General features: G+C 35.4%; 1 protein-coding gene across 1 annotated transcript in view; it reads left to right on the top strand.

The window, feature by feature from the left end:
• ctnna2 (catenin alpha 2) overlaps positions 1 to 23,167 on the top strand; it is a 549,783-nt gene that overhangs the window by 420,688 nt on the left and 105,928 nt on the right. The window lies entirely within an intron of this gene.

The raw sequence follows: 23,167 nt of genomic DNA, 5'->3' as shown, positions 1-23,167 counted from the left end.
GTGAACATACTGTTTGTGGCCAACAGAAAGCAGACTACAGAAGGACAAGGGAGAATTCATGTAAGATTCATGCACCTTTTTACAATACCCATGAAAATATTTAGTAACTCAAGCTATTTAATGTTGTAATGTCATTACCAAAGTCATAAGTGAAAAAAGTTTAGTTGTAATAAGATACTCAATGTCCTAAACATAGCGTGCATGAACAGCCACTGAGATCTGTTGTAGAGAGTTGATCATAGTTGTGAAGATGCTCCACATCTAATTGTTCATCATCCACTGTCCCCACTGATCTGTATAGGACTGGCAGCATGTCTGCAAGGTGTCTATCACAGATTTCTAAAAATGTCTGCTGGATTTCAGTCATGGTGAACTGAAATACTTGAGTTGGATGGCTTCATTATGTACATCTGCTGTACGATAAGTCAATAATTTTCTTTAGTCAATAAATGAATTAGTCAAAACATTATTCGCATATGACAACATATCCCCTCATAAGCAATGTTTTTAAACCAACTGTGCAAGAACTCTTTTTTTAAAAGTATTTAGCAGAAAGAAGACAGCTTTTCTTTACACAATTTAAGTCAAACACCTGTTAACTGTCACATCGGTTTCCAGGCCAGATTGTCTTGTGCAAATGTTATCCCTAAAGGGGAACATCTCTTTTGGGGACTCTTGTTTGAATACAGTTGTGAATCTGTATTTAGCCCTCCGTATGGCTAATTTAAAAATGTGCCGCTACATTCCCCTTTCTTTAGATGGATAGTGAGAAAAGTAAAGTGGGTGCTGTCAAGGAAAATCACTTTCACAAAGTCACTTTGTGGAAATAAAACTTCCCAAATGCTGAATCCTTATGATGTCAGACCAACATTTCAAAACATAATGTGTGGGAAAAGAGCTAGTGTGACCTCTTATACTTAAGCTTATGATTATGTTTAATTATGCAGAGCAATACATTAATGATTATTCACAATTCTTATTGCACAATGGGGTGTGGACAAAAGCAAAATATATCTTGCTATCTGATGAAAACTAAATAGGCGATAAATCACATTTTTTTATTCTACACATCTGTTATTATTTTAGACATTGCTTTTTTTTGTGTAAAAAAAACAACACCTTTATAAAAATGAAGTGTTTATTATGCAATAAAGATACAAAGACTAAAAATACAATTAGCAGAAATAATCATATTCACTCAAAAATATAAGACTTGGAAAGTAACAAATGCAATATAAATACAAAGCTGTATAAAATATATTATTATTATTATTATTATAAATAATAAAACTGTGCAAATAGTTTTCTTAATTGGTTTTATAATGGTTGATACTGTAGTTAACAGTGAAAGTATCTTTTTTTTCTTTTCATTAAGAATTATAAGAACCTTGTGGCAAAAGTAAATAAAGTAATATGATTCATAACATTAACAGTGATTAATTAAAAAATGCAGCATAACATGTATTAATATTCTAATAAAAATGTGTCTCCATAGCTCTAGTGTTTTTCTTCCTGTGGTACTTCCTCTCAGGCATTAATTTTGAGAATATTAAAAAAGAGAAATAACTAGAGTAGTGTGGGAGGATTTTCAGTTCTGCAGACCAATTCAATCAGTCACTTTTCAGTCATTCATTGCTTGATGCTGGCCATCTGATCTTGCCTATCCACTGTACATGGGTTGTACTGCATATTTTTCTTCACGTGTAGAGTTACCTCCTTGTGCAATCATTGAGAAGTTGATGATTTTTTAAAATAAAAAAGTGGTATGCACCATTGTATAAATGCCATGAGCACAAATTGTGGTATTTTTCCTCAGGCATTACTTTGTGCATATCATTAAAATCCAGAAATGAACAACAAAACTCTGGCCGTCAAACTTGGCAGAATTCAGTGGCATGGCTTTAAATTCAGAGTAAAGTGAAGGCAAAAATACAAAACAGCTGAAAAATGCTGTAGTTTTTTTTAAAGGTCTCTAACTTTTCTTTTAGACTTTTTACTTTTCTGTTATTTAAATATAGTAGGAAACATATTTTAACATAACTTGGGGTATATATATATACTGTATGATATTCTGATTTCAGCAACCAGTTTACATTAACAGGCAGCAGCATTTTTAACTTTGATTAAGTTTGATCAAGTTTCCTTGTCTCTGTGTAATGTTTTTCTATGTAACACATTTACACATCATAAATGTTAAATGTATCATAAAAAGATCCTATATAAATTTAGGTTATTCTGAGTAGTTCAATTAAATTCTAATAAATGCGAGGGAGAGGCAAGAAATGTGCAGTGTACTTTTGGCGTAGCTTGAGTGGCTAAGGGAGTTGGCAACCTCATTCTAATGGCTTAAAATGTAGAGCTGCACAGACTCCCCAAAAGAATGACCTGAAAAACTGATGCAGAATCTTTAACTTGTTTATGATGTGCAAGCTTTAGGTTTATGGGATTGGTTTTGGTATATGCCCAATATGCTGTGAGCATATGTTGATCCTAAAAGAGTAACCAGAGTAGTGAGCAGCATTGAAGCCGGCTTTAGAGGTAATGTTGAGGTAATGACTTTCTGGTTGATAAATAGAGGCTTGAATAATATAGCTGATTTTGATAGAGCTAGTAGTACACATGGAGAGAATAGTAACAACTGATGGACAAGTTGAGTTTAAAATAGTAAATGAAAACTCCTTGGACCTAACTGATAGGTCTTGCTTCTCTTGAGTCGGTAGACAATTATACTTCAACTTGAGAACAATCAGAGAGGTCAGGGAGACAGGGATGTAGTACTACAAGTAGGGGTGAATTCGAAGGATTGAAGGAAACTGAAGAAGGCAAGTAGGAATAATGCTTCCAGAGGCAGGTCGAAGAGGGGGAAGTGATGGCTCCTTCATGTTGAATGTTGTGATGGGGATTTTGATCCTATGGTAGGGTTTTATTAAGTTTTTCCATTTGTACCAGTAGCAGTGAATTGTGTGGTCAGCGATGCTCTGATGAATGGCTTCTTGTGAACTAGCTACAAAAGGATAGAGGTGTGACTTGGAATCAGCGTTGGTTCTTGATTGGTAGCAAGAGCCAAGATCTTGAATTGAAAGGGAGTCAGCAATCTGATCTAAGTATCAGAGAATGCATGCAGCACAGATGATTCATTGTTTGGATGGAGGTTAGGTGTCTCAGGCAATTTCATTATAATATGAGATTTGGAGCTCCATCTATTGATGATGTAGATTACTGATAAGTTGTCATAGCAAATGAGTAGATTTTGGTGTCCAGGTGTAACCCCAAAGAATTGTGGCTGTTAAATACTGGGTGTAGTTAATATAGAGCTACTAAGGCATTTAAAAGTGGAACAGTTAGCAGAATGCCATCCGGTAGATCGAGTATTGAAGAGAGGCTGTAGTTATTTAAAAGTTTTAAGCAGAGCGCTTCAAATAGTGAGGTGAAGATTTTTGGGTTGCTATGGTAGACTGTGAAATAGTGTTTTTTGCAGACCCCGAAAAGGTTCCAGAATTCTGTATCAATAGGATTAGGGTGTTTTGAATGTGTTGGAAGTGTCGGCTTTTGAGAGGCTGTCTGTAGATTTGATGAGGTGGTTAGTGTGGGCAACCATTGTGTACAGCAAGGAGAAGTCTAGCCTCAGGATTAGTCTATTGATGTTAAGACTAGAGGATTTATGCAGGGCTGAGAGATCAATGATGAGGCGCTTTTATCCTGATAATTTTCTAGTAGCTCCGCCAATGAGGCAAATTCGATATCAAGCAAACAGGGAACTGATCATTAATCGATGCTTAACTCCTTTGAATAGGAGGATGTCTGTAGTGATTGGGTTGGAAAGAGCCGATTGTAAATTGGGCCCCTGAGCAAGGCCCTTAACCCAGCTGCTCCAGGGGCACAGTATAAATGGCTGACCCTGCACTCTGACCCCAAGCTTCTCTCTCCCCACCTGTGTGTCTCATGGAGAGCAAGCTGGGGTATGCAAAAAGATAAATTCCTAATGCAAGAAATTGTATATGACCAATAAAGTGATCTTATCTTATCTAAGGTTGCTGAAGAGGTAGGGATGGTGATGAGTCTGGGGGAGTAACTAAACGAGAGACTTCTTAGGAGAAAGGGAATGAATAAGGGTTTGATGTATGAAGTTAGCTCTGACTCTAGAATAAACAATATTTATTGGAGTCAAAAGAAAGTGAAGTAGTCATTTTGGGGGTGCTGAGCAAGTGAAAGAAGATGGATTCTGAGGGCATACAGAGTGGCAAATGCGGCCAATAGAGTTAAAGTTATTACAGGCCTGTTTTGCTCCTGCTGAAATGTTGGTGCGGCCCCTGGCATCTTTAGATCTTGTGGAAAGTATAAATGATGGGTATGGAAAAAGAACCAGGAATGCGTAAAGCCTCGTGGGCGTGGGCCTCAGAAAGTGAGCGCTGCAGGGAGGTGGGAGAGTGAGAACCCCAGATGATGCTGTGGATTGAAGGCTGGTGAACAGGTAGCAGTAGAACTAAGGATCGAGAAGATATGGTTCCACCATTGTAAGAGGGCAGCTGCATGAGCAGAGAATTTCTGTGACACTGAAGTGAAAGGGGAGGTCTAGTATAGACTTTTCTGTCAGAAAATGCAAAGCAGAAGAAATCCCAAAAGAAGGAGAAAGCTAATCTGAATTCTGAAACAGTGAGAGATTGGAGCGAGCAGCGGTCTCTAGGGAGACTGAAACTGAGCTGTAAACTACAATGCTATGGTAGGGGAGGGGTTCTAAGAGATAAGCTAAATTAATGGTTGCACCTTGGATGATCTGTTGCCAAAGGGATAAGTTTACTAGTGGTGGAGATTGAAAATGAAGTGAAATCTCCTTTGAAGGAGGAGGATTGGATATGGCTAGGATGGGGCCAGGAGGAGACTGAGAGGATGGTTCCTGGCTTTGCAGAGTTAGAATCTCCAGGGCTTGCAGGATGGGGCTGTGGACAGATTATGGAGAAAAGTTGGGGTCTGATGAGAAGAAAAGCGATTCTTCATTCCCATACCCAAGTCACTGTACCATCTCTGATGTTTATAAGGATGTCTCTGATGTCTTCTCCAGCCTAGCTGGAGAAGAGAGGTGAGGTGAGGCAGTGAGCAAAATGGGAGATGGATAGAATGAAGGGAGGAAGAGGAGTCAACATGGCATTGAGAATTTTGAATCCTGCAAAATTCATACATCATACATCTATCTGGTGCTGATGTATGTGGGGAGGAAAATGGACATCTGTCTTCTGAGACCTGACCTTGGCAGGCCCACATGTTCTTGGAGAGGCTGAGATGAGAGTTGGATAGTGCTGCCTATTTTGAGATTTATGAGTTGGATGGGGAGACTGCCATGATGAAGCATCAGGAGATGTTTATTGGGACTCAGGAGAGAGAGTCAAGTTCCCTGAGGAAGTCAGGTGAATATCCATTATGGACTGAGGAACTGAGGTGCATGTTGTGTCATCTGTTATCAGTATAAGAGTTGGCAGTATGAGATCGATGTGCAACAGGAAGTCAATTCTTATAGATGTAGGAATACACAAGTGCAAGGTCAGAATCCTACTTTCCTCCCAAATTTATATTATAATTTTGTTATAAATTAATTTTTTACTAGCTAATAAACATACCTAAAGAGTTACAGAATACACTGGCATTGATAAACCGTTTTAAGTCATATGTATGGTATACTGTATATTCCTAAAACTTAAAACTTAATTCCAACAATGGGGATTTTTTTAAATTCATATATCCTGGACCATATCAACACCATCGCATGTTCTGTAACGCTTAAGGGCAAATTGCCTCAGACAAATTTATTACAGTTTAAATACTTAATGATTCTCTGGAGTGCATACACTTGTGGACATCAAAACAGATAAGAATCTGTTGGAGGACGTACTTTATAGGATAGGTACAAATACTTCTTAAGAGTTATATTTATAAAAGACTACAGATATACACAAGATAAGAAATGTTCATGGATTTTGTATTGAAAAAATTAAATGTGTAATTGTGAGAATTAAGACATTTTTCAGTAACATAATGTAAATCAGTGAAAATTTATATATTTAAAATTTATAAATACCTTGTAGTTATTGTAATGAGACATACTATATAAATAGAAACTGATTTCCAAGAATGATTTAATGCAAATATCTTACATTTACTCTGACTGAAAGGGTATGTCGGCAGTTTTTTTTTCAATCCAAAGTCCTCATGTTGTCAGTCTTAAAGATGGAAATCCAGGGCTATGTGTTGCCCAGAGGATGCCTGGAGAACATCACCACTCTAGCATTGAGAATCTGTTTAGCCTCTTTGGTGAATTTCTTCTTTAATTTGAGAATTCTTTACAGAAGTGTGCAGGTATTTTAAGTTTAGTCTTAACAAATTGGAAATAACAGTGTCACAGGGAGATTAATATGAAGACAATGCAGCTTTGATTTAGTAAATTCTTCCCTAGCAGTAAGAAACTGAACTGTGGTTATACCAAATGTGCACAGCAACACTCTGGTAAAGAGAAGAAAAAGAACACATACGGAGCTTCATTATAGCTCTGAGAAAGTTTATTATGTGATCATTTTGACCTTAATAAATTCCTAAATGAAGTAAACAGCATTGTACTGTATGTTCTGTATTCCACTTAATCTTACTTTACACCTCTGACAAAGTGAAGCATGAGATTACAGTATGTTGTAAATGTGTGATTCTGTTCTGACATTTATTAGGAGCTGCCATGTCCTGAAATTCTTGTATTGCTGCTTGTGCAGTATGTACACATATACTGTCTAAAATATGGTTATTTTCTATTATTTATTTTCTTTTATGAATCTTAGATATGCACTTTGAATTAGATAGTACTAATGAGAGTGTGTATTATGTTAGTCATTACATAAAAATAAGAGCATTGTAAAAGCAAAAAAAAACATCCTTAGTCCATATCTAAGGAGTATGTGTATGTCTGATTTTCTCACAAGTGGACACAAAAACTATTGCAGGAGAGCTACATATGAAACAACAATTGAACTTCCAAATGAGGTAAACTCATATAATGATTAAATAAAAATCCTGTATACTACAGATCATTTAACAAAGACAAAAATAATGAATAAAACATGTAATGGCAAATGTCAGTTAACATTTCCACTTGGCTTTTACGTCCCATCAATAATAGCATATGGAGATGCAGTTTATCGTCTAGAACAGAAATATCAATCTATTTTACAAATTTAGGGCAATATGTTATAATAGTATTCACACAGTAATCAATGCTATTTAAAATAAGCTTTTGCATGTTCTTAAATGTTTATTTTGAAACCAGAATCAGATTTTATTAACTCTAACCTTTACCTTCCTTTCTCAAGTTGCATGGTTATTGTATTTGTAACTAAAGTGAGGTTGAGTATAATTAAAGTTATACTCAGTTATATTTATAAAAGGAATATTTTAAAGAATGTGTAATACTTTTTCTATATAAAATAATAATCCTTAACTTTATTACATTTATAAAGTATATAAATGTACCCACTGAAGCTAAGCAGGTGTGAGCCTGGTCAGTACCTGGATGGGAGACCTGGGAAAAACTAAGGTTGCTGCTGGAAGAGGTGTTAGTGGGGCCAGCAGGGGGCGCTCACCCTGCAGTCCATGTGGGTCCTAATGCCCCAGTATAGTGACAGGGACACTATACTGTAAACACGTACCGTCCTTCGGACTAGATGTAAAACCGAGGTCCTGACTCTCTGTGGTCATTAAAAGGGCGTTTCTCAAAAAGAGTAGGGGTGTAACCCACTGCTAGGCCACGTTCCATGCTCAATATAGCCCTGTTTTACCTAGTGGGGAAAAATAAAAACTAAATGATTAAGTTGACTAATTCTCCTTATTTAAGCAGGATGGTCTTGCTGCTACAGTGCCTTGCGAAAGTATTCGGCCCCCTTGAACTTTTCAACCTTTTGCCACATTTCAGGCTTCAAACATAAAGATATAAATTTTTTATTTTATGTGAAGAATCACCAACAAGTGGGACACAATTGTGAAGTGGAACGAAATCTATTGGATTTTTGAAACTTTTTTAACTAATAAAAAAAATGAAAAGTGGGGCGTGCAAAATTATTCGGCCCCCTTGCGTTAATACTTTGTAGAGCCACCTTTTGCTGCGATTACAGCTGCAAGTCGCTTGGGGTATGTCTCTATCAGTTTTGCACATCGAGAGACTGAAATTCTTGCCCATTCTTCCTTGCAAAACAGCTCGAGCTCAGTGAGGTTGGATGGAGAGCGTTTGTGAACAGCAGTTTTCAGCTCTTTCCACAGATTCTCGATTGGATTCAGGTCTGGACTTTGACTTGGCCATTCAAACACCTGGATACGTTTATTTGTGAACCATTCCTTTGTAGATTTTGCTGTATGTTTGGGATCATTGTCTTGTTGGAAGATAAATCTCCGTCCCAGTTTCAGGTCTTTTGCAGACTCCAACAGGTTTTCATCCAGAATGGTCCTGTATTTGGCTGCATCCATCTTCCCCTCAATTTTAACCATCTTCCCTGTCCCTGCTGAAGAAAAGCAGGCCCAAACCATGATGCTGCCACCACCATGTTTGACAGTGGGGATGGTGTGTTGAGGGTGATGAGCTGTGTTGCTTTTACGCCAAACATATCGTTTTGCATTGTGGCCAAAAAGTTCGATTTTGGTTTCATCTGACCAGAGCACCTTCTTCCACATGTTTGGGGTGTCTCCCAGGTTGCTTGTGGCAAACTTTAGACGAGACTTTTTATGGATATCTTTGAGAAATGGCTTTCTTCTTGCCACTCTTCCATAAAGGCCAGATTTGTGCAGTGTAAGACTGATTGTGTCCTATGGACAGACTCTCCCACCTCAGCTGTAGTTCTCTGCAGTTCATCCAGAGTGATCATGGGCCTCTTGACTGCATCTCTGATCAGTCTTCTCCTTGTCTGAGCTGAAAGTTTAGAGGGACGGCCAGGTCTTGGTAGATTTGCAGTGGTCTGATACTCCTTCCATTTCAAGATGATCGCTTGCACAGTGCTCCTTGGGATGTTTGAAGCTTGGGAAATCTTTTTGTATCCAAATCCGGCTTTAAACTTCTCCACAACAGTATTACGGACCTGCCTGGTGTGTTCCTTGGTCTTCATGATGCTCTCTGCGCTTTCAACAGAACCTTGAGACTATCACAGAGCAGGTGCATTTATACAGAGACTTGATTACACACAGGTGGATTCTATTTATCACCATCAGTCATTTAGGACAACATTGGATCATTCATAGATCCTCGCTGAACTTCTGGAGTGAGTTTGCTGCACTGAAAGTAAAGGGGCCGAATAATTTTGCACGCCCCACTTTTCATTTTTTTATTAGTTAAAAAAGTTTCAAAAATCCAATAGATTTCGTTCCACTTCACAATTGTGTCCCACTTGTTGGTGATTCTTCACATAAAATAAAAAATTTATATCTTTATGTTTGAAGCCTGAAATGTGGCAAAAGGTTGAAAAGTTCAAGGGGGCCGAATACTTTCGCAAGGCACTGTATATTTGCTTTTTTCCCATTGGCCCTTACCAATCATGGCCTCCTAATAATCCCCATCTATGAATTGGCTTCATTACTCTGCTCTCCTCCCCACGGATAGCTGATGTGTGGTGAGCGTTCTGGCGCACTATGGCTGCCGTCGCATCATCCAGGTGGGGCTGCACATTGTTGGTGGTGGAGGGGAGTCCCCATTACCTGTAAAGCGCTTTGAGTGGAGTGTCCAGAAAAGCGCTATATAAGTGTAAGGAACTATTATTATTATAATTTATATATACACTTACAGTCATGTTTACCATAATGTCAGTTTACTGGATATAAACTATCTGTACATTTGATGTTTTCTAACTGGTAGAGTGAAGATGCCTAGCTTTGTTTTATGACATATTTATTCATAAAGATCCATATGATTTTTCTAGCTATTTCATAGCGTGTAAGAGGCTGTGAACTACAAATTGAAGATGTGGTTTCAATGCAGGATTTCCATAATTATCTGTTAATGTTTTTTTACAACTCTATAGGCCTTATCCTAATAACAGAATAATTAAAACTCAAACAGATGGAACTGAGGAGAAAAAAAGCATTGGAATTTATTTGTTCCCACAGACAATGCTAGCTCCAGTGATTTTGTCACTAGGCAACAGTAACCAAGTAGGGGTGGGATTAGTTGTCCAGAGTTGACACAACAATGACCCCTGTGACTTTCCAGCCAGAAACATGCCACTCCTCCAGTTGCTGTTGTCTTTCCTGTATTCAGGCCATTGGAACAATGCAAATATCTTTACAGGTGAACATATTTAAGAAGTATGTGTAGGCGTCTCATTTTCTCTCAAGTGGGCACAAAGGGCATTGCAGAAGAGCCACTTCTGAAACAGCGATTGTAATTCCGAATTAGGTATACACGTATAATGATTAAATAATTGGGAATTACATGTTTTTAAGGAAAAAAAATATTTATTTATTCCAAATATTACCAAATATTTACCAGGGGATAAATTTCCTTTTCCCACTGGCACTCTGTTTAAAAATTCTGATGGCACGCTGTCATTTACTTTACTCTAGTCAGTCACTGGTACAATTTTGGAAAGCTTTTCTATGGCTTAGGCATTTCACAAAATCAGCATTGCTTAGCTGAATGTGTTAAGTCATAGTGAATCACCTTCAATTTAGGAAACACTGAGGAAGATCTGAAAACTGACCCAAACTGAAGCATGTCTTGCAAAAATCAAAGATTTTCCAAGAAATGCTTCTCATTCATCTTCCTGTACTAGTAGCACGATCTTCATGTTTCTCGAGCTCAGGTGCTGGTTCACATTATGGAGTGTAACATTAAAGGATATCCTGTGCCTACTACAGTCTGCTTCAGACAGCTCTGCACAGTCGTCTTTGGTTAATTCTCAGATGACCTCTTAGATGAAATGTCAGATACATTGGCTGTAAAATAATCAGGGGCTCTAAAATATTGAAAATAAAAAATGATGTGTGCTTCATTTCATCTGACCTGCAGGTATCATTCTACTACTGATTGCCTGAGTTGAGTTGGATGTGGTGCTACATTTCCATTCTGTAAAAAACACCTCGCAGTTGACCTTTGGACACAGGTATACAACTGTGTGCCATTGGAACAAACATTTTCTTTATTTATGTTAATGAGACTGCACCTTGGATGCATGCATGACACTTGTTAATAAAGTCATTTAGCATATAAATAACCCTCCCATGACTAGCAATGCTATAATCTTGTTTGAATCTAACTTTTCTTCACATGATTAGACATGATGTGGTCCCAGATTTTTAATGTCCTAGATGTTTAACTAGAAAATGGCACCAAATAACCCAAAATATTTAATACTTCATGTGTTCTTTGAAGATAAGCAATGATTCCTGCAGCTCTTCATCAACACTTACTCATAGGCGAAGAGACAATCTTTCTTGTAGGAAGAAAATTTTCAATAACTAAAGAAATCAATACTATTTCATGTTTAATCACTATTGAATTGGCCTTCAGGCTTCACACCCTGAGTGTGCAAGTAAATATTATCACACAGCAAGTGCATTAAGCCATGATCTGGGCACAAGGAGATAGATGGATTGCTGTTGAAACAAGTCTATTTGTGATGACCCAGACCTTTGGACTACATAATCCAGTTTCAGTAGAATTATTGGTCTCCTAGGAAACCTTGAGGCTTGACAGTTTGAGTAGTGAGAAAATATATACATAATAGCCCTGAAATGGTCAAGGTACTTTTATTTTTTAATCTCTTCAAAATAAATTGAAGAATTGGGAGTTGAACCTTTATCAATGCAAGTTTACACCATTGATGTAGAATCTGGGGCCACAACAATTTCTAACAGACTAATAGGCACACAGAGCCTATTAGTTAAAACTTAGCAGATGGCTATCAGAATTTTAGATACATCTTCCTGAGTGTCAAAAATCCTCTTGGTAAGAGCAATCACAGTTGACAGGTATGTATTAGCCTTTGGTTTATGGTGATTAAAATGTGATATAGCACAGGTAAATCAATAGCATTACAGGGCTCAGTAATAATTTGTGGTACAAGGAAGCAAAGAGCAGCAGTTTTATTTTAGTTTTATAGCCTTTTTATCAATTAGTTATACAGAAGAATTATACAGCATCAACCCAACCATCAACATGTCAAGTTTAGAATGGAAAATTCCTTGGTCATCAATTTTTGTTTTGTTGTTCTTTTATTGTTTCAGCTTTTCTGTCTAAATGTTTCCTACTGCCTCTGTCATTATATGTGTTAATACTCTATATAAATATACATGTATAATTGTAATATGTCATGTCATTTGCCACACCGCTTTATACCATACAATAATTGTAATATTCCAAAGTGACTCTACTTATAGCATTCTACTTGAAAATGGAAAAATTTGGAAAACATCAAATAATATTAACATATTTTTGGAATATTAATAGTATAATTATTAATATTATTAACATTAATAATGTCAATGGTATTGTTGTGCCAGAAAAAACGGCATCAGCTGAGCGGTTGTGTGTTGAAAGTCGGCTTTATTTCAACAGTATTAATAATAATGTTTATTAATATTATTATTTTAATTTCTTCCATAATGATTTATTAATCAGTGCAATTTTGGGGAGCTATTTAAACCTACCTGTAACCAGTATTGGGGTTTTATTTAATGAGCACTGAATTATATCCACTCTGTTTGCTGTGGCAGTTGTGTAGAAAATTGCAGCCAAAAAGTCTGTGAACAAAAGCTGGCACCTGTCTTTCAGGGTTTTTAATCATCCTTTCCTTAAGCTGAAGAGTGTAATGAGGAAGAACGTGGTATTTTGAAGAACATGATGAATATGATAAACCTTTTAATTAGAAGATATAAAAGATCTATTTTCTGTACATCGAGTGACAAAACACTTTGCAAACCTTTCTGTTTGTGGTTTCAGAAGAGCTGTTATGAATTTAAAGCCAAGGTTCCTCCAGTAGTTACGAATAGATATTCATTTCACTCACTTTTTTGTGTGTGCTGTATAATTAGACATCTAAGATGACAATAAATAAGATAATTTTGCAAGGTCAAAAACATAATTACTCAGTTGCCTGTGGTTGAATAAGAAGAGATTAGAAATATAAACTATGAGATTGGCAACACAAAATCAGCCCCTTATGAATTCTATAATATTCTTCTTGCAAGGCCTTGATGAAATAAAGTTTTGAATTTACTTGTATTTTATTCCAGGTCTTGCTACTTCTTTAGTCACTCATCAGATTTTTTTTTTCCCACAAAATGTAGTACGTGTTTTTTCAAGGCTACAAAGTTATCATCAATTCTGTCACAAAATTCTAAGAGATCAAGAAAAGTAAAATACTGTCTAACATCTTTTTGAGAATGTGACAAGTGTAAGATATATATTACAGTAAAGCAAATAACATTAATTATAGAAGAGGTTTAACAAACTTTGCTGTTATTATGAGAGAGCCAAGCAACAATGTTTTTGGTCATGTGGGTTGGCTACTATCTTATATATGATGAAAAACTTAAATGACTCAGAAAACAAAATTTACTATACAATAAGTAGGTCATGTTGTCAGTCAAGGTTATGCATGATAGCCTTGTGCTAAATCACACAATTACAAATTGTAACATTAATTAATTAGTCAATATGATCCCAACAAATTTCAGATATGCTTACTCTTCATATACTGTATTTGTATTCACCTCTGAGAAAAAGTATGTTACTCCTAGACTGGGCAGTATTCTCATATATTTTAGACCTAAAGCTGAATCAAGTCTTCATGAAGGTCTTAATAAAAGATGGAGATAACCTGATTAAACATAGAACACAAAGATATTTGATTTATTTAATTAATAAAAAAGATCTTACAGTAAAAATCCTCATGTGAATAAGTATGTGAACACTTTGGTTCAGTAACAGGTGACAGGTAAATGAGTAATAATGACTTCAGCTTTTAGAAATTTTGAGCCATTCCTCCTTACTGAACAGCTTCCAGTTGGGGCATTTAGGAATTCCTTGCATGAACAGTTCACGTCACGTCCTTTCATAACATTTCAATAGGGTTTAGGTTCGGAATTTGATTGGGCCAGTCCAAATCTAAAATTTCTGCTTCAGTTATCCTGTTGTGGATCATGTTTAGAACCAATAACTTGCTGGATCACGTACTTTGCATACATATAACGTTATACAGTAGTTCCTATGGAACGCATATAGGAATCAATAAATACTCTGTCCAAATTATCCTTGCTTGTGACCTTTCACCTCTTCTTAAATTGAAACAAATAGCATATAGTCTTATAGCACCTTAGAGACTACAAATAAAAGCCCTGTCTGGGAAAAGGGGTGTGTTGGCTTGGCCAGCAAGAATTTTTTTCAGTTATATAATTTTTTGTCTTATTTCAATAGCTACAACATCTTCAGAGTTTTAAAAATAGGTTAAATACTTCAGATGTTTTGGCCTCCATTTAGAAAACTTTCAATTTCAGGATGTTAAAATACTGCTTCTGAAAGAACTCAGAATAGAATGATTAATTCCTTAACTCGGGGAGGAGTGTAATGTGTATTGAGATGTTAAAAGAACTTAATCTCACAGCTAAAGGGAGAGGGAATATGAGTCAGATATTTGAAATTTTGCTTTCTCTTGAAGCTAAATAATAACATTAATCATCAAATAAACTTCGGTCAGAGGATGCAATTGGAAGTTATGTGCAAGTGTATCTAAGACAAAGAGCACAAGGCTTTCCTTTGTGCATAGAATTAGGGTCTTTGGGGGAAAGAAAAGCCCAATCGTGTTGTAGAGGCCAATTCACCAGAATTATTCAAAAAGCAGCCTCACAAGGTCCTTGATCAAAACCCGACATTAATTAAATAAAATGACTTGAGTGGCCTCCTCTTGCAACGTTTCATTTGTGCTTATATTCTGTTGGCAATATAAAAGGTGGGCCAAAATGGAATGCAAGCTATAAATGCAGTATTTACATTTTTGAGATTACAATTTTCTCAATGCATCCTAGTAAACATTTCTACCCCCCCTTTTCTTCCACTACTTATTTTATAGAACACTTTAGTGGTAAAGAGCAAAATGCATTGGAATTTCCAGTAGCTTTAGGAATACATCAAGCATTCATTAGCCCTTAATAATACGTGGACTGCACTTGTGACACATTTCAAGGTTTTTCATCTTGAAGTTGTCCTCGTTTAAAGACACGCTTAGCTTAAAACAAAGGAAGCAGCATAATGTCAGACTTCCTTTTGCTACCACAGAAATTCTTGTCATGTTTCTGAAGCTGTGACATTAAGTGGATTATACAGGATTAAGTACGAGAAAAGAAATAAATAATGTTTGGGTTTGGCATTGCTCTACATTACTGCTCATTGAACGTCAGACTTTCATCTATAATATAAATTTATGTCTGGATAGAATCTCTAATTAATAAAATTTGTTTGCGTTTTTTTTATGCGTGCGTGTGATTGAAACAAAACCATCATTTGTGCCAACATGTAATTGTGCTAGAAAATGACACCTGTTCAATCTCTGCAATTGATCATTCTCCATACGAGTTTTTTTTTTTTATTTAATAAGCAACTGCACAGTAGAGTGTTATAATAATAAATCTCTTGCAGGAGAGGAAATGTAATATACGAGCTATTTTGTACTGTACATGCTTGTGTGTATATCTACAGAGGTATGGGTGTTATGGTGGTACAAGCAAATAGCTCGAAATTGTTGCCCATAGATAAGATGAATTTATTTTTGAAGTAAGTTTTTTTTATCTAATCTTAATCTACTGTATATGCCAATCTTATAGTAAAATATTAACATTAAGACCATCCTGTTGTGATTTTAATATATTGTTTGTATGCTGATACATACCAACATGGAACTAATGGCTATTCAGTTTTGCATTGTTATTATTTTCTGTGGCATAATATTAAATAACTAGAAAATTGACAACAATCTTTCACATGATTGAATTGAGTTATTCTGTCGTTATCCAATAAAAATCTCAGTAACATCCAATATCTCATGACATAAAAGTATCCAACAAAGTAATCAATCAACAATGACTGTATAATGTTTTTTCCTACTCTTCATATTTTGTTATGTGATATTAAGCTTAATATTTGGAAATAGAACAATCTTTTGATTTAATTCCTTCTACTCCTTGACAAATGTAATTACAATACAATATTGGTCAAATTTGTGCTTGAATTAGGACAACAAGACCTAAAATATCACCGTGTGATTCTTAGTAATTATGGTAGAACACTTCTTGCGTGTTGCATGTAGACTGCTTTGTCATTAAGTTCTGTAATTTATAGAAATGTAGTGAATTCAAAAGTAACATTTATTTTATAGCACCAAAATCACTCTTTAAGGACTTACGTTGTAATCCAGTATGATAAATTCATAAACACATACATTCCAGTGCAACCAGAGTAAGAATAAAAAAATGTCAATTGCCATAGTTTTGACTAGCTGTTAACAATGTTTTTTTGTAGACGCTTTTAAAAATAAATGTGTTCATTGCATTTTGTTAATAAAGGTAGTTTAGAAAAGTTACACAGTCGCCCCCTCCCCCTTTTTAATCATTATTGCAGCCCAAATCTACCCAAACTGGCTGAAGCCATGAATACAGCACAGAAACAGTGATACCACTGGCAGACTTGCCCTAGAAAATTGCAGATTCTTAATTTAATATTATTTTTTAATATTAAGAGCAATTAAGCTCTTAATTAAACTGCTTCTCTTCTCAGTTATTGTTTTTGAGCTTGTTTCTCTTTGAAATGCAACATATGGAAAAACAGAAAACAAGCTGTTTCTTTTATTATCACTTTATTTTTTAATTAATATTTATTTTAATATGTTGGTATTTTATGCAGTTAATATTGAAAAGCCTTAGAGATCTGCAATATATTCCATATTACGCTGGAATAATATACTAGTGTTTTTCACTGGTTTTTATCAATGTAAATGACCTACTGATGTGCAGTGGTTGATCCTGAATAGTTGAAATAGATTGAATAGGAGTTCCAAAACCTATTGTAAATCTGAGGAGAGGACAAAATGTTAACTCTTAGATGTGACTAAGATGTCCAATGTTAATTCCAGGTGACAAGACGCAACAAAGTTCCTCCCAGATTCCCAAAATAATGTATCCTAGGTCCCTATCCACTCTTCATACCTTATTTGAATGTTGGATTCTAAGGGCAAATCTCACTCCTGATATACGCCAGCAATGCTGGATTGAAGGAACACTCCAAAATGTACACTGTACATTCTAATTAGTCTTGGCACTAATAATGTACTCTCATGTACAGAGTAACCATTCCTGATGCAGCAAAAACACAGCACAATGCAATAAAAGTGAAAATTGATCATTTTGAACACTTTGCTTATACCCTGGGCCCCCATATGTACTATTCAGGCTGACTTGCACACAGGTTGCAGTCCCAACAGCCAGGGCCTAGGGGCACATGTTTACGACAGCTAATTTGAGACTTTTAAACGCAGATCGAACCATTTGTCTTCACTAACCTCTCACACTTGCTTTCCAAATGACACAACTGCCTAGGTCTCGTGCAGGTGACAGTGACAGACTGAGGAGGAACAGTTCCTTATTTGTATTCTATTATTTTCATACCGTCTTGTTCTGATTCTAAAGAAATAACACTACTGAAAACCAACATTATGTGGGTTTTCATTTTTATACTCTTTTAAGGCATCTGTATAGAGAATAAATGATTATTTGAAATCTGGAAATGTAATTTCAGGAGACTGGGTTAAAGTATCTTTTAGGTACTTTAATATATCTGCACAGTCAACAGCCTATATAAACAGCTCTTCTGTGTTAGGTGATGAAGTGGGACAGCCTTCTTTTTACATAATATTTAACTAATCTCCTATACAGTATAAAAAACACTGGCTAATGACAGTCCTGTGTGTAGCTCTGTCTATTTAGTTTCTGTATGTAAGCTGTGGCTCACCATCCAATTGTATAAAAGAAGACATTTCTTTGCTACTGCCAGCAGTGTAAGGATTAAATCCCAACAACAAAATATATTTGTATACATTGGAGTATAGCACAGCTCTCTTAGGCTCTCTGCTCTCCATCTGTCACTTGAACATGATCTATCCCATGCTTTATTTTGAAATTAATTGAATACAGTTTAATACTAATACTTCTGTCCTTGGGAAGCATTGCAACATCAGATTTTTAAATTCCAGCTATGAGCCTCCCCATATCTAATGTAAAACTGACATTATTGTATATGCCAAGAATGATTAAATACAATTGCATTTTAATTACCGATTCATGTCTAAACACCTTTCCTTAACATGTATGTGTTTTCATCATTACTACGATTGCCACTTACAGTACACTTACACTGTCAAGACCTCTTTATAGCTGGTTTGACCTACTATATAATTTCTGGCAGTCATGCATATTTATTTGCTGTCAAGCCTGGGTATGGTTTGTTGCCAACATATAGATAGAGTACTATACAAGGGGTTAAGCCATTTCACCAACCATGTAGAATTGTTGTGTTATAAACATTTTAAAAAGTTTGATTTTTTTTTTTACCTGAAGCAGATGGATGTCTGGTGGAATTTGAGCTTTCTGAATTATTCACAATTATTTGAAAATGATTCAATAGAACACTTACTGTTGAAAAAAGCAGTCAACTTGCATGAGCGGCATTTATAATTGGATACATGTAAGCAATTTGTATAAATCTAATGTATTTTCAATTGTTGGGTGTATAAATAGTAAAGAGGAATTTTTGTGTGAAATATCATTTATAGGAAATGACATTCTTAAAATGTATTTTATAGTGAAAGGATTCCTTCGAAAACAATATATACAGTATTTATCAGTCGTTAATCTCTTGATTACAAGCAGAAATTGCTTGACTGTGAAACAAAAATAACAGTTTTGGCTTTGCTGCCCCATTATATTAAGATTTACATTGCTATGTACAAATGGCATGTCTAAAAACTATTTATTCATTAAGGAGTCAGTAGTATAACCTTCCACATCCATATTGAGGTTAATTGTACAACGAGACTGGCTGGCCAAAATGACCGACAGGTGGAACTTGTGGTGCATTGGTTGTTAGTGAAACGTGAAATATAAAAATATTAAGGGTTTTCACTTAATATTGAATATTATTATGAAGTGTTAGAACTAAAGAGAAATAGTGGATGCTGAGCATAAAAATAAGAGGAGCATAACGTCTCTGAACGTCATAAACGATATTATTTTAGGAATATAAATATATTATCAAACTGTATCTGGCTGGTAGTGGTAGTTTAATTAAAAAATACACAACAGTATTCCACTTTCTTCATAAACATAACCATAACAGATCTTTCACTCGGTCACTTACAGTGCTTATTTTGGGAAAGTTTTGACGTGCTCATTCTGACTATTTTAAGTTTATATACTTTATAAAAAGCTATGAATACTTGCGCTCATTATCGCAATAAAAAACTGCTTTAAGAATCTGCGTAATAGGGAATATAATTGAATAGCGTATCTAAAAAATATAGTATTAATTTAAGGATCTAAATATATTTATATAGCTCAAAGTATTACAGTAATTTTAACTTTTGTTAAAAAAACAACAAATGTCAAAATGTTTCCAAAACAACCACTTGTGATATTTTAACTGCTTAGTTACACGATTCAATACTAATTTTACTCTCAAGTGGTATTACATCAGTTACAACTTTTTTTACGATAACATCAAGTGGTGTTCTTACTAGGTATTCTTAGAAAAGGATAACGCATTATACATTAACTTTTTATGAAGTGCAGTATCTAAACTGTATATAATGCTTGAACAAACAACATAATGCACCGTAAGTCACCATGTTAAAGACTTTCATGCATAAAATATTGATACATAAAATATGAAGAGGGTGGAATACTGTTGTGTACATTTTCATATTTAGCTATCACTACCATCTACTCTGTGTACATTAGGTATGTATTATATTACAGTACTGTTATTTACCTTTGGATTTTCTCTTTGTGGATGTAAACATGAAAGAGGCACATCACATTCACAAGCTCCAGTATAATACCAGTTTAAAATTAATAAAAGTCTAAACAATGTACAATTTAAATTCTATTATTGGAAAAAGGCTGTTCCTCAGCATTGAGTGGGATTTGAAACCGGGCGTTTTCTGGTGACAACCTAAATGTTCCTCAAACCACGATCAGCTTTCACAGCTCCACCTGGCGGTTTTACAAAGTAGCTCACTCACATAAATGAAAATTTCTAAAATTCTGCGGTCTAAAATCTGCCGCAGTCTCGCGCAGTCTCACTCGGCCGAAGGACTGCGAACTACTGCAGCATCCCTTGTGCATTCCAAATGGCTGGATCAGTTTTATAGATGTGGCAGGACACAGTAAAGTCTTAGCGGGTTAAATAATAGGATACAGCCTTATACTTGAATATATTATGCATCGTGACTGGATAAATATAGTCAGAGCACTGTTAATATGAAGCAAGATTTGGCACACAGATGCAGGATTGTTCTTTTAGACACCTCAGCTAGTTTCTCAATAATTTTACAGAATTGAAAAGGGAGGAAAAAACAGAAATACATATAAAATGATTTTCTCAGTAGGTGAACCTCTCTTTATAATGACTAAGAAAAACTCTAACATAGAATATAAATGCATTGTAGAGATGCAGGTCCACTTCATTGCCACTGGAAGCTTATTGTCATTCTGTGTTTGCTTTAACAAACAAATTAAGATTAATTGCAGATGAATTGGTCCTGTTCTGCACTTGCCTAACATGCTTTAATCATGCATGTTTCTTGTAAAGTTATTTTTCAACTTTTCATTGATTTTATGACTAATCAGTAAAGCAACAAACTTAACTACCCACATTATTTCATATCAACAGGTTTATAGCTGAGCTTTTAAAAAGGGTACATTTATTTAACTATATGTGTGGCTTCTGTTCAGTCTTAGAATTAAATGGACATTCTTTCTTGATCAATACATTTATCTTTAATTTGATTGATATAGGTTGGCCATTTTGGGAAATATTTTGAATGGTTTGATACAATTTGTAAATTTTAATTTATGTTCCTAATTAATCAGCTTTAATTCTTGGTTAAGTAGGTTAAGTCAAGATACACAGCTACTGAAGACAAATATTTCAATGTTAGACACACATACTGTATGTTTCTTAAATTAAGACACAGCTGTTCATGTGTTTTGAAAGACATTAATGAGCTGCTTTGTTCTAAAAACTAATAAACATTAAGTGGCACACATGTGGATAGGTGTTTAAAAGAAAACATTACTTGACTCATTCTTAAATTCTAGCAAATAAGTCAAATTTCTTTTTCCCTGATTTTTGTGCCAGAATATACAAAGTGTATTAGTATTTAAGAGATGATGACAGGTGTGTCAATGTACTGAGAAATCTCTGCACCTCTCATCTGGAGGTACTGTGCTGGCAGGCCAAAAGCAAAAAATGGATTAATCAAGCACTTAGGGACCATTGCAAAGTTAGATTATGGTGAAGATCAGTGAGGTGTAAAAAACAAAAATATAGTGCTGGTATTGATGAAGTAAAGCAAATCCACTGTTTAGCTGGTTGTTTCTTAGGTGGGAAAAACGATTCGTTCTACAGAAGATTGTTTCTTGAGGCATTGAAATAAGGATGATCTTCAGAGTAAAAGTTTTGTCCCAAAGGAGAGAAGACTAAAGATGAATAAGGCCTTTGGACACAAAGGGCGAGAAGCAGTGATAATCCAGGTGACAGCTCTTTGGAAAGACTGCAGAAACCACAAGCTCTTAAGGGAATAAGGGCATTCAGAAGATAGGGCGATACTGTTGGATTGTGTTTTCATTAAGAGATACTGCTGGTGAAAAGGTCCTCACACCATGCACTGCTCTGTTAAAGGAGGGGAAGATAAGTCTGTGGTACTACAGCAAAGCCTGAGAGCTAATTGAATCATTTAAGAGCCTACAGCAGTATCCTAGGTAGTGTGCAATTTTAACTTTTCACTATTCTTTCTGGGGACATTCTGGGGACTGTGCTATTCCACTCTAACCTAATGTGATTAATGTGATTTGCAATAAGGATAGTATGAAAGCTCTTATGGCCAGGACATAAATAAATTTTACTTGGTCACTGATCAAACAAACGAATTGCCCTTTGATGGGTTAAATAGATCTCAGTAAAATGTTGAGGTTTTCAATACCATGAGTCTCGGGGAATGGACATTTCTATTGTCAGCCTTAAATGAATTCAGAAGTGAATTAATTTAACTTAAATTTATACTACACCTTCTATGTAGTATAAATACATTCTTCTTTTCATTTTCATTGGCTTCCTATTCTGATAAACATCTTGTCACATAATAAAGAAAGGGGAATGTTATTTTGACACTTAAAATCATAATTTGCAAAGAATTCTTAATAATAACTTACTGCATCCCTTTTATTATCTTATGTTGTACTAAGAATGCAATCAAGGCTGTAATTTTAATGTCTCGTTCAAAGAATTTACCAAATATAAAAATATAAACACTGTCCTGACAAACGTATTCAATCTTAAGGAACATAAAGATACTCTTACCAGCAGCAAACAACACCTAAGTTCTAATGCCCAAGAATAGCAGGGACACATTTAGAAAAGTAAATGTATACTACAGAAACATATTGCACATAAAGTGATGACACAACAGAATGCTAAAAATAGACCAAAACAATGAAATCAGTGTAAATCTTCATTATATTTTGCTAAATTAGTTGACCTCCAAACAAGTGCAAGAATTGTGACCTCTGTGCATTTTGGCAAGTATATTTTATTTCTATTCACTTATTACAGCTTATGCAGCCAGTGTTATTTTTAGTTTTGGATGAATAATTATAGAATGGCAAAGACACATTAGACAGGGATTACTTAGAGATAAGCTTGCTTAGTACTTACAACACCATAATCAGCATTAATTTTACACTAAAGTTGCTCTATGAAACGTAAAACAACCCTGAGGCCCAGTGTTTTTTAACCTTTTGAAAAAGTGTACCGCTTGATTAAAGTACACAGAAAGTAACAACAGTAGGGGTATACTCTGCCTCATGCTGCGTGACTTTTGGACTAAATCTA

Source organism: Atractosteus spatula, chromosome 1 (assembly GCF_055471065.1).
Source record: "Atractosteus spatula isolate fAtrSpa1 chromosome 1, fAtrSpa1.hap1, whole genome shotgun sequence".
NCBI lineage: Eukaryota > Metazoa > Chordata > Actinopteri > Semionotiformes > Lepisosteidae > Atractosteus > Atractosteus spatula.
The sequence above is the reverse complement of the archived record's forward strand: the minus strand, read 5'-3'. Positions and strand labels throughout refer to the sequence as shown.